This window comes from Ictalurus punctatus, chromosome 3 (genome assembly GCF_001660625.3).
Source record: "Ictalurus punctatus breed USDA103 chromosome 3, Coco_2.0, whole genome shotgun sequence".
NCBI lineage: Eukaryota > Metazoa > Chordata > Actinopteri > Siluriformes > Ictaluridae > Ictalurus > Ictalurus punctatus.
The window spans coordinates 12,451,873-12,467,921 of record NC_030418.2 but is presented as its reverse complement, the minus strand read 5'-3'; the positions used below and the strand labels follow the sequence as shown (position 1 = coordinate 12,467,921).

At 38.4% G+C, this 16,049-nt stretch overlaps 1 long non-coding RNA gene across 1 annotated transcript in view; it reads left to right on the top strand.

The window, feature by feature from the left end:
- LOC108263764 (uncharacterized) overlaps positions 1 to 16,049 on the top strand; it is a 55,930-nt gene that overhangs the window by 31,337 nt on the left and 8,544 nt on the right. The gene's annotated exons all lie outside the window — the stretch shown is intronic.

The window sequence follows — 16,049 nt, the reverse complement described above, 5'->3', positions numbered from 1 at the left end:
ATGGAAACCATTTTTTTTTTTTTTATCCTTTCCTTCACTAACGTCTCAGTAGCTCATGTGTCGAGGGGCAGCCCTGTCATCGCCATACAGCCTAGAACATGAAAAGCATCTGACAGCTTGAACTGGTTGACCATGTTCCCTTTGGTAATGAAACTGCTAGCATTATTAGAACTGATCTACACTCCATTAAAATCTGCATCAGGGTTCACTCCAGCCTTACTTTCCAAAATTGGCCTGATTACCCAAAACCTACACAAATAGCACTCAGTACAGTTTCCCCTTTTCCCAAACTCTTCCCTTTTCTCTCTCTTTTAAATTTTTTTTTTATTTATTTAATTTTTTTTTTTTTTTTTTTTTTTTAAAGGCAGCAGTTATTGCGATCATTTCTTCATAAAGGAACATTGATTTGCAGACCTAGACTTCCTCCTGCCTCCACTTTTATCCAGATCGTAAATGTGTGACTTTTACAGTAAAGCAGAATAATGCCGCCTGTTGTGGGTGAGCAGGCTCGTTGAGTGCTCGGCGGCTGGAGTCAGGGCTGTAAACATTACCTATGAATTATGAACTATCAAGATTCCAAACCAATATCTGGAGTATATTTTTTAAGCTTCACAGTGTCAGTAAAATGAGGAGGTGCATAGTGGAAAATACCCATAATTCCTAGTATAAAGTGCAGCCAGGAAAGGCATTGGGAAATGAAAAAGAAATAAAAGAACCAAATTGGACTGCAGAGTAGCACTTATTTAAGAGCATGTGCTAGCAGAGCCTAGGGATGTAATGAAAATGATTTGTCTTCTTAGAGCGTAGAGAACATTACACAAATTTGACTTAATCAAACTAGTGCCGAGATACACCTTTCAGCACAAGCAATATGGCTGGTTTGTTTTTTCCTGAGTGATATATACCCTTAATATTTCCAGCTGTTGACTTAGCAATTACTTCATCAATATGTCATGTTTGGGAAAGTACTGGAAATGTAAGAATTGTTTGAGTTGGATAGAAGAGAATCATTCTGTCTACATTCTGGAAGTTGGATAATTTAGTTTTTTTTTTCTTTTTCTTTTCCATTTAACTATGCTGTGTGTGCATGTGCAAGTCTCTTTGCGTGTATATGCATGCATTTGGGTGGAGTTTGGAGGATATGTGGGGTAAACTGAATGTTTCAGCTGTGTGTAAAGTAATTACAAATCCCCCAAGTCACATGGCAGAAAGTGAAAGAAAGTGTACGTGTGTGTGCGCATATGTGGTTGATCAGAGCAAGTCTGTGCAGGCATTTTGGCCTGGTTTTGGAAGTATAGGTGTGGCGTTAATTGTGCTGAATTGCTTTTTAGTCAGATAGAACAATAAACATGGTAGCGGTTGGACAGTTCAGATCACCCTGTGATGCTATTCTTCAAACCCCTGATTTGACTTGAACTCTCTTGACTTTGCTGAGTGAGGGAGAATGTTTTTTTCTCCTCCTCAGAGTGTGTGTTATTTTAACCTGATGGCTGTTTAGGTTGATTGGTGTCGTCATTTTGTGTTGCAACAGATCCATTTTGGTTAAGTGTGTTATGCTTAGGGGTACTAAAACATACACATATTTATGCTCATATACACATATACACATTTGTACATCCTGTTACATGAACTGTCCCAAAGATATTTAAAGCTCATTCAGATGCGACCATGAAACAAAAAAGACTCACTGTTTTATCAGGACCAAATGAAGTCAACTCTAACTAAAGCTCACTCAACTGATGAAGTGTCAAGAGAAAGATAGGGTGGGAACGTAGCTCTCCACCTTTATAACTATGTAACTTCTTTATTAGTATCATATGTAGCCAACAAAGCGCACAAGAGGACATTGTGTCCTTTGCCCTCGAGGACAGGAGCTCACATCACATCCATCAACTTGAGGGCTGTCAGGACCTTTGGGCCACTGCACCTCCTGCCTCTGTTTGCTATGGGCAAAGTGTTGAGTTAGTCTGAGTGTCAGTTTGAAAAGCCGTGGGTAATAAATTGTGTGTTTGCTTGCGTTATCAGAGTGCTGGAAAACTGGCAAACAAACACCTTGTGGGTGAGTGATTTACCAGGGAAAACTCGTCATTCAGCTCTGATTTAAACACCTCTGGGCCTGTTATAGTCCAACCAGCTGGTCTACTCTGCTGCTGGGAATGATTAAAGGACACAACAGAAATGTAATTAATTGTGTTTTTTTGTGCTAATCAGCAAAAGCATTACCTCCAAGTCATCTCCATTTACAATTACTTACACATGTAACCATTTTGCAGGCCAAAAGCCATCCAAAGCAACTTATGGTATGGTAGAATACAAGTCTACACACATAATCATCTGAAAGTAATTGTCCAATACACCCTTCTATTTGAAGAAAGAGACAGATGTGTATGTGTGTGAGTGTGTGTGTTCAAAGTTCCTTACAGCACTGGTTGAGACCGTGATATTGGATTCTCCCATTGGTGTCATTACCACCACAATGACCTCATTGCACTCCTCCTTGAAATCGCTCTGTCCTTTACTCTCAAGTGAGGGTTGACATAACTCAAAAATTCAAGGAGGACTTATGGGTAATCAGGAACATATAAAAGAGCCCAGGGCTCTGTAGGGTGAATAGAATGAGAGGCCTGCAGCATGTCATGTTCACATCCAGCCTAACACGCACACACACACACACACACACACACACACACACACACACACACACACACACACACACACACACACACACACACACACACACACCTTCAAACACAGATAAACACACAGCTGGGTCATCAGTGGGTCATCGCCAGTTCTCTCAAAATTGTAATTTTCCCCACCCAGAAAAGAGATGTGAAAGAGATATTGTGATTGTGTGGGTTCCAGTCAGATTTTGTTTAGCTCTGTATTATGTTCAGTCATCCTAATACCAGTAAACTCACACTGACTCACTTTCTAAAGAAGAATCAAATACAATCCATATGAAAACTCATTTATAATAACATTATGCCATTAACCTGTATTTGCAACACACACACACACACACACACACACACACACACACACACACACACACACACACACACACACACACACACACACACAATCAGTATTCCATTTTGGTCCTACTGTAAACAAGAAAGTTATTATTTGTGATCAGTCTCTGCCTGCACTCCAGGAGATTTATACAACCATTTAAAAAGAATGAGATATGAGTGACTAAGCCTTAAAAATAGACATTGTGTGTCTGCGTGTGTCTTTCTTAACTCATCTCTGGTCTCTCAGGGTGGCCTGTGGTGAGTGTATGTATTTGAGTGTATTTTGGTCTTTTCAGTGTTTGCGACTAAGGACCCTACAAACAGTTTTGTGGTCTTTCCAGAGAATAGAACAATTTCCTGCAAGGCCGCGGTAAAAGCCCTGGCACAACACACTAGTCTTGCTGTTCTCTTGCTCTGGGAAAAGACACGGAACCTATAACCAGCATCCCAAAACATGAACATGTCTTGACTTCTTTAGACGGATCCTGTAGTCTTTCCTCTTTTGTTTAGGTCTGAAAGAGTAAAGCATACAGGCCCCTGCATTTCAAACATAATGGTTTTGTGACTTACAGGACTATGACTCAGACACATTGTTCTTGCTCTATTCCTAATAATATTATTCAGTTTGTCATGAGTCAGTTGTATGTACATGTGTACTATTTTAAAAATAAAATGTTGTGACACTGTGATATTATCCTGCTTCAGTGGTTTACTGTATTATATTGTATTTATTTGTGTAACAATGCTAAATAGGTCATTTCCAATTCTCTTTCTTGAGGCTGAAAATAATAATAATAATAATAATAATAATAATAATAATAATAATAATAATAAGAAGAAGAAGAAGAAGAAGAAGAAGAAGTAGAATCCATTATGTCTAACTCAGCTATATACAATTATGAAGGAATCCTAGCATCATATTCACTGTAATACCACCCACACCTTCCCCCTTTTTTTGCAGGTTATTATATATATATTTGCATTTATTTATGCATATTATGCATATTTCTCTGGCCCTTGCATTCTTTTCCTTAAAGAATGACATATAACATTTTATCTTCATAAATAATGAAGATACAGTGTGACACATTTTGAAGGAAATACCACAGTTTGAAATCATTTACACTGCTTTACTCTGTCATCCATTCAGAAAAAAATCTGGCAGATGATCAAAGTTCACCTAGTGTCACTTTATGTAATATGTCAAACACAAGAACATGTGTAAACAGGTGTGTTTGACTGTAGGTTTGAGACTGCAATGCTGTGAACAAAACATAGTTGAAGCTGTGAAGAAGGAAGTGATTCATAAAGATTGCTCAACATCTTTTGCTATGCGGCTAATCAACCCTTACTTGCTCCAGGTAGAATTGTAAATCACTGAACCATTCACACACACACACCTGAGGCGCAGTCGTGTGTTATTAGCTGATGCCACACCTCCTGTTTAAAACAAGAGGCAAAAACAGACAGCAACCTGTTGAACAACAAGTTCAGCTTTCACACAGATGCAACCAGTGTGCTCAGTGACTTAAGACAGTGATTACCAGCTCTGGATTTGCTTCAAAGCTCTTTAGAATACACCAGAAATATAATGAATCTGTTTAGGGGCTCCTTTTCAGTATAATAAATTATATTATATTAAATGACCTGAGACAGTTAGTATATGCCACTATTTGTATGATGAATTACAACCAACGATTAATTCAATTTCACTAATATTGTCTTTAATTATGGGGACTTGTTCAGTTAACAGCTATTTGTTGTTCACTGATGGATGTTGAATTTAACCACTACATAAGCATGAGCTAAATATTTAGATTACATAATGGAAAATAGTGTTCCTGTGCACAGCTCTGTTCCTTTTTTAAGTTCTGCCTTCTGGAGCTGTGCATACAAAAACCTCCTTTACTCACACAAACACTGGCTAAATTACACACATATGACAAAGTTCCTAGTTTGGCTGAAAAGAACTGCAGTGAAATACATTCGTTTTAGACGCATGGCTACACTATGTTCTCTGCATTGCGTGACCGTAATTGCTGTGCATGCATGTGTCTAACCTTCTAACTTCTTTGCCTGAAGTTAGCCAGCAAGAAGTTTTCTGATGTCGATCAGTTCATCTGCATGTTCACACACACACACACACACACACACACATAAAAACACCACTCATGAATGTACAACCCTGTCATAAAATACATAATCCTCTGCAGATTATCTCAGAGTAAGTGCTCCAAGCCTTTCATTGGAAACAAGGAGAGCTGTTTTCAGTGCTGCACATTTAAGATATATTTAAAGCTTATTTGACCATTGACTTGATTTAGTGCTTCATCTTGTATCATTAAAAACACTGCATTTTCCTGTTCTACAAATAAAGACACAATAGGCTCTCATTAAAGGGGTTATTTCCAAAAACAGCCAATTGAGAAGAAAAAATAGAATAGAATAAATCAAATGGATGGAAATGAATTAAAAGAAAGAATCCTTTTAATCTATAAAATAAAATTGCTAGTGGGAAAAAAAAACTAATACTGGTAATACTTTTCTAAATTGATGTTTCATAATGGAAACTGGTTTGTTTAGCTCTAGTCTTGTATTTTTTATAGTTCAGTTTGGGCTAGAAATCTATATTTGTGAGGAATGACAGTAACCTAGAGGCCAGCTTGCTTTTAGGAAAATGCTTTATTCAGTATAAATAGTTTGCAGTAGTTACTTAATAAACCTAGATTAACTCGTAAAACAACAACAACTAAGCAATATATAGTTTGCAAGTTGGGATATTCTAGTACATAGGGTTAGACAAATCAGAAGCTGTGCCCCCTGAGGCAAGCAGATTCAACAACCTGAGAAAGAATCCTACTCCTTATTGTCTTTAGCCAAGCAAAATTTTTCATCTGGTATGCATATTTAAGTGTAATGCACTTCACAGTAGAATACCTCAATCTACTTGTTCAAGGGCCCAACAGTGGCAGCTTGGCAGTGCTGGGGCTTGAACCCTGACCTTCCGATCAGTAATTATGATAATTATGTAATGTTACAGTAGTGCATTATTGCACATTTGTTACATATATGTATCACTGTTATGCTGCTTCTTAGTTTTAACTACTTATATCTGGCATTTTTCACATTTTTACTATTCACACTCTATACATTCTATACATTTATATGTTCAACTTGCAAAGTATACAGCAAGTACCACTTGTAAGTAATACAAGTAAGTAATCTGATACACTTTGAGTAATTATCACATTGTGGAAACTATCACAATGTGATACCACTATTAAAATACCAAATATAAACTTTGTGGCAGAAATGACTTACAATAAGTATTTACTGTACTGAAAAATAAAGAGCTCAAATATTATTACTAACTCAAGTCAATCACCTTAGTCATTAAATAGTCATCAGAACAAGGTAACTATGAACAGAACTTATTGTGAGACATTTCACTTGTTTAAATATTAAATTTGATGTTAACAAAACCTTCAGGAAGAAGAATAAGCATGCACAATGTCCGTATTGATCATTCATCACGCTTTTTTCTATGGAAAAAGAGATCCAAGCCTCCTACAGCTAACTCAGCATTGCTCAGCCAGAATGTTTTTTTTTTTTATTATACATTTTTTTAGTTTATAATATTTCAACATGTTGAGAAATATTATGTTTCATAAACTATTTAAACTACTAAACCTAACTGTTTAGAGAAAAAGTAAAGTCTGGTTATAAATAAAGGGTATAGTATTTGACATTTGAGTTATAGAGTGTTTTTGACACAAGTGTTGTACGAGAACGATATATTATTCAATCCTGACCTGTGTGTGGAGACCTATTTAAAGTGTGGGTATGTAAGCTAATAATTGTGTTCCATTAAAACAGACATTAGATCAGTAAAGTCAGGCGCTGTTTGACAGAGACAACATTATTAGTTGGGTAAGTGGAAGTCCATATTCCATAACCACGCACTATTCGTAAAGTGATTTATGAGCTAATATCATGATAGTTCTTTTGGGGAATAAATGAATACTGGAATCAGTGCTGTATGTCTGCTGATATGATTTTTTACTTTCTGCTCTTTCAGCTGGCCCTGACTTCTAAAGTTCAGATTTCCAGTGCAATTTCCTGTCTCTTTGATTCTGAAGCACTCTCAACATTTGGACAAAGAAAGCCTTTGTGATTGACTGATGCTATCTAAAGAGAAAGAACACATATTATATTTTCATAAACAAAGCACATACACAGACAAAACACGCACACCTCTATAAAAACTTTCGTACCGGCAAAAGTAAACTTGCATGTGGAATGCCAGTGAATACCATGAAATTGTGTTGTTTGGGTTATAACCAGTGTAGCATAGTCATAGCTATTACATTTTATACCCCAGCGCTGCTGAATTCTCGAATCAGAAGTTATGAATTATTTTATTTTATTTTTTACTAACAGCATGACTCTGACAGTAGTTCCAGCTATAACTTAAATCACAGGTTTATATTAATGAGTTAATTCGAGTATATTATCATTTTCATAGTAACAGCTCATTCACAGTGAATTGTATGGTGGATGCTCTACATTATCTAACGCTAATAATAAACAGATTTAAAAACACTGTTGTTATTTAACAAAGGAAAATGTATTATCGTTGATATGGTGACTTTATCTGTTAGGAGACTTATTTGACATTTTATGGAAGAAGTCTCAGAATTCGGTCCTTTGTAATCATCAGCAAGTTTTCCATCAGGGGAGAGTGTTTAGTTATAACAGGAATTAACTTATTTTTCACAAATGTTCCAGAACATTTAAAGTAACTACAAACTATTAAAAAGCATGAAGTGTCCATCAATCCATTTTTCACACCGCTTATCCTACCCAGGGTTACAGGGAGCCTGGATCATATCCTAGGGAGCTAGGGGAACAAGGTGGGGGACATCCTGGATGGGGTGCCAACCCATCGCAGGGCACAATCGCACACTACACACAATTTGGAAATGCCAATCAGCCTACAATGCATGTGTTTGGACTGGGTGAGGAAACTGGAGTACCTGGAGGAAACCCCTGAAGTAAGGGGAGAACATGCAAGCTCAGCGCACACAGGATCGGAGGTGGGATTCGACCCCCAACACTGGTGGTGTGAGGCAAACTTGTTAACACTAAGCTAATATGCCCCCCCACAGCATGAAGTGTCATTCATTAATAAATAAAATATTGTGTGATGTAATATAGGAAAAGAATCCATGCTGCTGTGGTGTGATGTTGCATGAGGCCAATGAGGATTATGCAGAAATGCATGTTTTCACTTACTTAAATTGAATACACATTTATTAAGGGATTAGGCATTAGAATGCAGCATCTGCCTCTAAAGAGTTCCAACATTCATCATTATCATCCTCATTATCATCATCAAATCATACCCAGCATAAGCCAACAGGTGACCTGACACAGCTGGAGTCTGGAACATTCCATTCGGCTGAGTGGAGTGATGAGATCAGCACTATCAGCGAGCATCATCGGCTACAGGCCGATGAAATATGTGGACAAGACTTGAACTGAGCTACATTTAGCATTACTAGTTTCACGGAACATCATGAGAAGGCCATCACTGTGGTGGAACAGCCAAGGTTACAGCAGTGTTGTATCCAATATAAGCACTGGGACATGAATTCTGGCTAATGCAATAATATAATACTATAATATTAGGCTGTCTGTTGTCTCTAGGGTTCAGTGAGAATGCAGTTGACTCCATTCTGACTGGCCTGGGAAGGTCAACTCGGCTTATTTTTCAGCTTAAAAATAACTAACAATTTTATAAACCTGATTTAGACTATTTTTTGTGGTCACTTAATAACACTAGCATAATTCATTTCAAAATGACTGTTATTAGTTACTGACAGGAGCCAAACCCATTAGACTCCATGCAGTCAGAGTACGCATGATCAAACTTTGCTTTTCTTCTGTATTTTTCTCTTTTTATTTCTCAGCATCTCCCTTTCTGACCTCTAGCCCTAAGTAAATAGTTTGGATACTGGCTGTCAGTATGTGTGTGTGTGTGTGTGTGTGTGTGTGTGTGTGTGTGTGTGTGTGTGTGTGTGTGTGTGTGTGTGTGTGTGTGTCTCTGTGTGCGTGTGTGTGTGTGTGTGTGTGTGTGTGTTAAAAGAGTGCCTTGTGTCTTTCCTATTGTTTACTCTGAGTGTTCTCTGCTGCTGATGTTTAATGTCACTTAGGCTTTTCTCCTCTCAGACTGACTTTACATAAGCTTTCACACTGCATTTGTGCGTGTGTATAAGCATCAATGCAGGGTTAAAATGTGAGGAAACCCAGGTGTTTCACCCCTTCTTCGCATTAAAAATTTGGCCTGTGGAAACTGCTCAGTGCTCGGATTTTGACCACAAACCATATAGATCAAAATCATACACTGTATAGAAGACTATAAATCATACATACAGTGGGGGAAATAAGTATTGAATGCGGCAACATTTTTTTCAGTAAATATATTTCAAATGAGGCTGTTCACATGAAATTTTCACCAGAATTTTCAACTCAATAAATCCATACATATAAAGAAATCCAAACATTAAAATCCATAAATGAAGTTATGTGTAATAAAGCGGAATGACACAGGAAAAAAGTTAACTGAAATTTATTTAATACTTAGTGGAGAAGCCAGAAGCCTTTGTTTGTAACGACAGCTTCAAGACACTTCCTGTATGAAGAAATTAATGGGATGCAGTATTCAGGTGTGATTTTGGTCAATTCTTCTAAACACATTGTCTTTAAATCTTGTTCAATTGGATTCAAGTCAGGTGATTGACTGGGCCATTCTAACCTTGAATTTTTTCCCCTGAAACCAATTTAGAGTTTCCTTTGCTGTATGCTTTGGATTGTTGTCCTGCTGGATGGTCCACCCACATCTCATCTTCATCATCCTGGTGGATGGCAGCAGATTCTTCTCAAGAGTTTCCCGGTAAAGGACTCCATTCATCATTCTTTCAGTTATATGAAGTCTGCCAGTACCATGCGATGAAAAACAGCCCCACACTATGATGCTTCCACCTCCAAACTTCACTGTTGGTGTAGTGTTTTTAGGGTGATGTGCAGTGCCAATTTTTCTCCAAACATGGTGTGTAGTATAACAGCCAAAAAGTTTAATTCTGCTCTCGTCTGACCAGACTACACTCTCCCAGTATTTCATAGGCTTGTCCAAATGAGTTGTAGCAAACTTTAAACGAGCTTCGACATGCCTTTTCTTTAGTTGTGGAGTCTTGTGGTGTGAGCGTGAGCAGTGGAGAGCATTTTTTGGGCCTATTGTTTTCTCTGTGACGATGGTACCTGTTGCCTCCAAGTGTTTCTGGAGCTCTTTCTGAGTGGTCCTTGGCTCTTGGGCTACTGTTCTGACTATTCTTCTGACTCCCTGGTCAAAAATCTTACAAGGAGCTCCTGTGCGTGGCCTTCTGATGACAGTGTGATGTTGCTTCCACTTGTGGATAATGGCCCTAATGGTGTTTGCTGGAGACTTCAGACGTTTTGAAATATATCTGTATCCGATTCCATCACTATGTTCTGCAACAATAAGGTTGCAAAGGTCTTGGGAGAGCGCTTTGCTTTTACCCATCATGAGATGTTTCTTGTGTGACACCTTGGTAACGAAAAGCCTTTTTATAGACCATCAATTTACTTACCAAGCTGATATTAATTTTCACAGTTAGGAGGTATAATTACGTATGGATTTCAGCTGGTTCCTTGCCTTACCTGCTTTTTCTAAGCGTGTTCAATACTTTTTTCTTGTGTTATTCCACTTAATTACACCTAACCATATTTATAGACTTTAATGACTTCTTGAGTTAATACTGATGTCTGGTGAAAATTTCACGTGAATAGCCTCATTGGAAACATATTCATTGAAAAAAATGTTGACGCATGCAATACTTATTTCCCCACTACATATATTTTCTAAGCACACTCTAGAGGACTGTTTTCATACTCTGAAGCAAATGACTACATGTGATAAAGTATCTGTTAATTGAATTATGCGGCTTTGCAGATTTTATCTCGTTCATCTCATACAGATGATACAGGAGGTTCACATGCTTTTAAATAAAATTAAGAAAGTACTTTTTGGCCAGGGGGTCACTGGTGGAAAAACAAACAGCAACATTTTCTTTATTAGTTTCAGCTATGGAGATGTGGTCATGCTACATCCAAGTTTAAGGGCCTTGAGAGATGGCTGTTTTATTTCCTGTTCTTTTCCAGGAAAAAGAACTAAGCTAAGTGCTTAAGGAGTGGGTGTATAGTATATTGCAATACACAAGAGAAGAGAAAAAAAGGAGAAGGAGAGAGAGAAAACAGACAAGGAAGGAGAAAGCAAGGTGAAAGATATATTTTGGGTAACTGGGGAGTGCATGAGAAAGGAAGTGTGCCTGTAAATATGAACCCCAGTAGGAAAATATACTGTAGTTATAGACCCCTACTTTGTATGGAGCATCTTTAAGGGAAAAAAAAGCGAAGAAAAAAACCAAACCAAGCGGACACGCTATTGAGTAAGCGAAACAGCCCCTACGGTCAGGTCTTTGACCCCTCAGTGCTTGCTGATTTCACAAAGAATTTATTAGCTGATCTACATCTGCAAATCATTTGAGCTGTTGTTTTGAGGCAGGCCTGAGCCAAGCAGCACACATCCCTCTGTCCGGGTCACAAGGCGAGGTCAGAACATTGTTAGGAGGTGCAGAGAGAATTGTGCCTCTGGCAGCAAAGCCATCCTCCCATTTCATGCTTTAAAGCATTTTATGGTCTTCTCCACAGCCGTCTATCAACCTAGTTCATTAACAGTGGAGGCTGCATTGAGGCACATGCTAAGATTTCTGTGACAGACATGCATTCTTGGGAGCTAAAAGAAGCAGTCCAAGCTTGTCTTGTGTTCAGATGCTATGGTTTGGATCCAGAGACTGATTGATATAGTGTAAACACTGCGTTAGTGGAACAGCGCATGCTGATGAAATGATGATGATGATGTTGATGTTGATGATGATTGAATGTGTTTGTATATGCATTTGTTTGCATGGTGTGCATTGGAGCTTGTGTTTTGTTAAAATGTACATAGCATTACATTCAGCTTTACATAATATATGTTTATTTTCTCATCTACAGAAGTGTTTTTTTTTAACATACATGGAAAACAGATCAGATTAGAGTCTAAAGATATCACTACCAGAAACAGGAATGCAAATACATCGTGTAGGTCATATATTTTTTTTCTAATCATGTGCATGATTAGATATTATTAAAGAGAGTTGTCAGCATTTGAGTTCAGTAATGGAACTGAAAAATCATTGGATGTTACGCTTCCTGGTTGCCAGTACAGAAAGCAATGTTGATGCTTTTGGGGGTGGGTCAAGCCAAGCCTTACTTGTGGCTGACACACCTTGAGGTACTGTATGGTGCGATTAAGGGGGTCAGTCAATTTTCTGGTGTGATAGGCAAAAATTAGGATTTATTATCCAGGCCTGGTGGCCTGGGAAAACCAGTCAGATGTTATTGAGGCTAAATTGTGGCCAACAACCAAAAAATTGACCAAATGATGAAATTGGATTTTTCTGCAGATGACATGCCAAACATTTCAACTTTAGAAAACAATTGTTCTAATTTACAGGCTTACTGAAAGTTGGGTTTAACAAACATGTTGTTAAAAACATGTAAATGAAGTAAGTGTTCCCAGACATGTCATGCTTTGATGAAGTTTTTGGATAGCTACGTGGCGTAGTGAAACAGACATGCCTGATAAATACAATGTCTAATCAAAATGTACTGATGAGAGCGGAGAAAGTTTTCACATGTTTGAATGATCTAATAAAAAAGGCAAATTTATCCAACAAAACTCACTGGATTATCTGCATTTTCTTCAGCTCTGATGTAAGAGCCAACAGTGAACAGATTAAATGCCTCAAGTGACTTTTACCTCAGGTGAGGAGACAGAGACTGATGTGGATGATGCTGATGATCATTTATAAATGCATTAGTTATGCATTTAACATATACAATTATATATAAATATAATATGTAAATCTTATGTATTGAAGATTAAATAAAATTAAATTAATAAATAGCAGTGTAACTGGAATGGAGTATGTAAATACAATTTTCTTTTTTTCATTTTTTTTATTTTAGAGTTAACCTTAACATGCTATATGGTTACTTTCTGCTTGAGATGTATGTAACAAAGAAACAGCTGGAGTTGTCAGATCCATACATAATACAAAATCAAAATTTGACCATGTGAAGGGTTTTCCCAGGCCACCACACATATAGGTTAGAACTACAGAAAAACCAGACAAGGAAGGAGCAGCAATGATGAACAATACTGTATATTCTAGGGAGAAACTAAAGACCCAGAAAAAGTGTGCATGAGAAAGTTAGCTCTATGAGCATCTATGAGTTCCAACTGAGAAGAGCGTTCCAGGTGTTGGAAATCATACAGGTACTGAAGGGATAATTAAGTGTGTTGTGTGTGGCGCATCGAGTAGTGTGTGGAGTTTCTATGATCCATGCATGGAAACTTTGAGTAACAAATTGACTGAAATGGAATTTTAATTGCACGCTTCATCCTCTGCTGATGTCCTGGAAAAGCACGCTGAAGTGATGCGTTTTGAGAGCGCATTGGTGGTCTGAAGTGGTTGGGTAGTTTTAGGAGTTGTAGTGGTAAAAGAGGCATCAAATTATTTAATTTTTGAAATTGACATTTAAATGATTCGTACAAATAAAACAGTGTGTGTAGATGTCTGTATATTCATGAGAGTGTACAATATAAATACCAGGGGATCCATTTAAAAAAAAACAACAACAACAACCTTTACCATCAAACTGCTTCTGCTTCACAGATATGGGCTCTATGTCCCTGAGTAGGCATGACGACGCTGCAGAGAGCCAAGTGTGGGAGTCTAAAGTCCTGAAAGCATGCTCTCAAAATACAAACAGCTCTTTAGGCTTCTGGATCCCTCAGGGCAAGCCCTTAATCTGTGCCTGTCTGGAGATTAGAGTGACCTTCTAAACGATAAGAGCCTCTCCTGTCTACTATGAAGGCCACGGTTAATGTAAAGGATGGGAGCCAGCACTTTGTGTGTGTGTGTGTGTGTGTGTGTGTGTGTGTGTGTGTGTGTGTGTGTGTGTGTGTGTGTGTTTACTCTGCTGCCTGCGGTCTGGATTAACCAGGATGAGAGTGGGAAGCACAGGTGAGGATCTTCTTCAATCATGGGCCTTTTTCCATGACTTCTCCTGAGAATCCTCACATGTGCACTCACCCCGACACATGCATGCTCACTTAAACCAGAAAGCTCAAATAAGAGCTCACATAAGTACACAAGGGTGCACACATGTTCATTAAATAGAAACAGAAAAGCATACACAAGTGAGTGAGTGAACACACACACACACACACACACACACACACACACACACACACACAGCGAGAGAGAGAGAGAGAGAGAGAGAGAGAGAGAGAGAGAGAGAGAGAGAGAGAGAGAGAGAGAGAGAGTTTCACACAAAGAGGTGCATTGATATAAATTTAGACGCATTTCACAGAGCAGGTGTTATGCGACCTTTCAGTAGTGGCACAGCTCCGTTTTCCAAGTGGACTCTGGTGCTGAAGCCAACAGAAAAAGGAAAAAAAGAAAAGATAAATAAAAAAGTAGTGGGAAAATGCTGCTCATAAAAGTGAAAGAAACAGGGCTCACATCCGTTGGCTTCCTCTGCTCTCAGCCCCAGATGATAGTGCAGCCTGTGCCAGTTTAACCTTAACCTAACGCTGCTGCTCTGCCAAGGAAATCACTGTCAAAACAAGATCCACCACGAAGCAGACAAGCAAGTGTTCCCACACACACACTCACACACACAAACACACACACACACACACACACACACACACACACACACACACACACACACACACACACACACACGCACACACACACACACACACACACACCCTGCACCACAGGTCTTCACAAACTGCGGAGGACAAGCTGCAACATTCTGCCTTGTGCCAAAACTAACCCCACTCTTCCACTATAGAACATGCAGTCAGTCGAGACACTGCTGTTCTTCTTTCACATCTCTGAGGAAAGACCTTGAGTGAGCTCTGGCAAATCCAGCACATGTTCTGACACGAACTTCACCTAAACTACTCGCCCAAGTCACTTGCCCTATGTTTAGCTAGCTTTACAAATGCTGTGTTGAACTGTCTTTAATCACAATTGGCTTCAGCGTCAGACATTGCCCTTTAGAAATCTGGGAAAAGACATGAAACGAGCTGACAGGATTATCAGTCTGAGCAGATAACTGCATAATATCTCAATAAAAAGCTTGCTAGCTTTGTCTTTCAGTCAGTAAGCTGAGGCTTATATAGCTTTGTTGACCAAATGAAAGCACTTTTTAAAAGCTTCCTTGGCACCCATTGACAGATTCATACAATGTAAAATCCAGGCTTTATCCCTTACCATTTCCTTTCAAAACACCCCACAATTTAGGTAGATGTAGACACAAGGGGTGTGAACGTAGTTGTTAATGATTCTGTACATATATACTTTAATAGATGAAATGTTAACTAGAGGTCGCAGAGCTGAAAAGTATGAGAGGAAAAAAAACAGACATCAGGTTTTAAAATTCCTTGTAGAGACGTTAGATAAGCATACTCTATGAGTCATAATGTCTTAACAAGCCTTTTGCTGTGAAATTGGATCCAACCAGAACAGGCCATGTACATTTATGCATACACTCACACAGAATAATAAAAAAAAAGAAATCCAGATTTATTTGGAGATGTGAGGACTTAATAAGCACACATTCATACCTAGGGAGCGCTTGCACCTGACCTTAAATGGGCTATCAACTAGTATAGTAAGTACTCTGTAGGTCATGGTGTCATATAGATATAGAGGATACAGAATACAGATACACTAATATGTGGCATCTTACAACAGGGGTCATTAATTAGGTCTGAGACTTATATTTGGACCAGTGTTTGTGCGGAGTTTCACATGTTCTCCCTTTGCT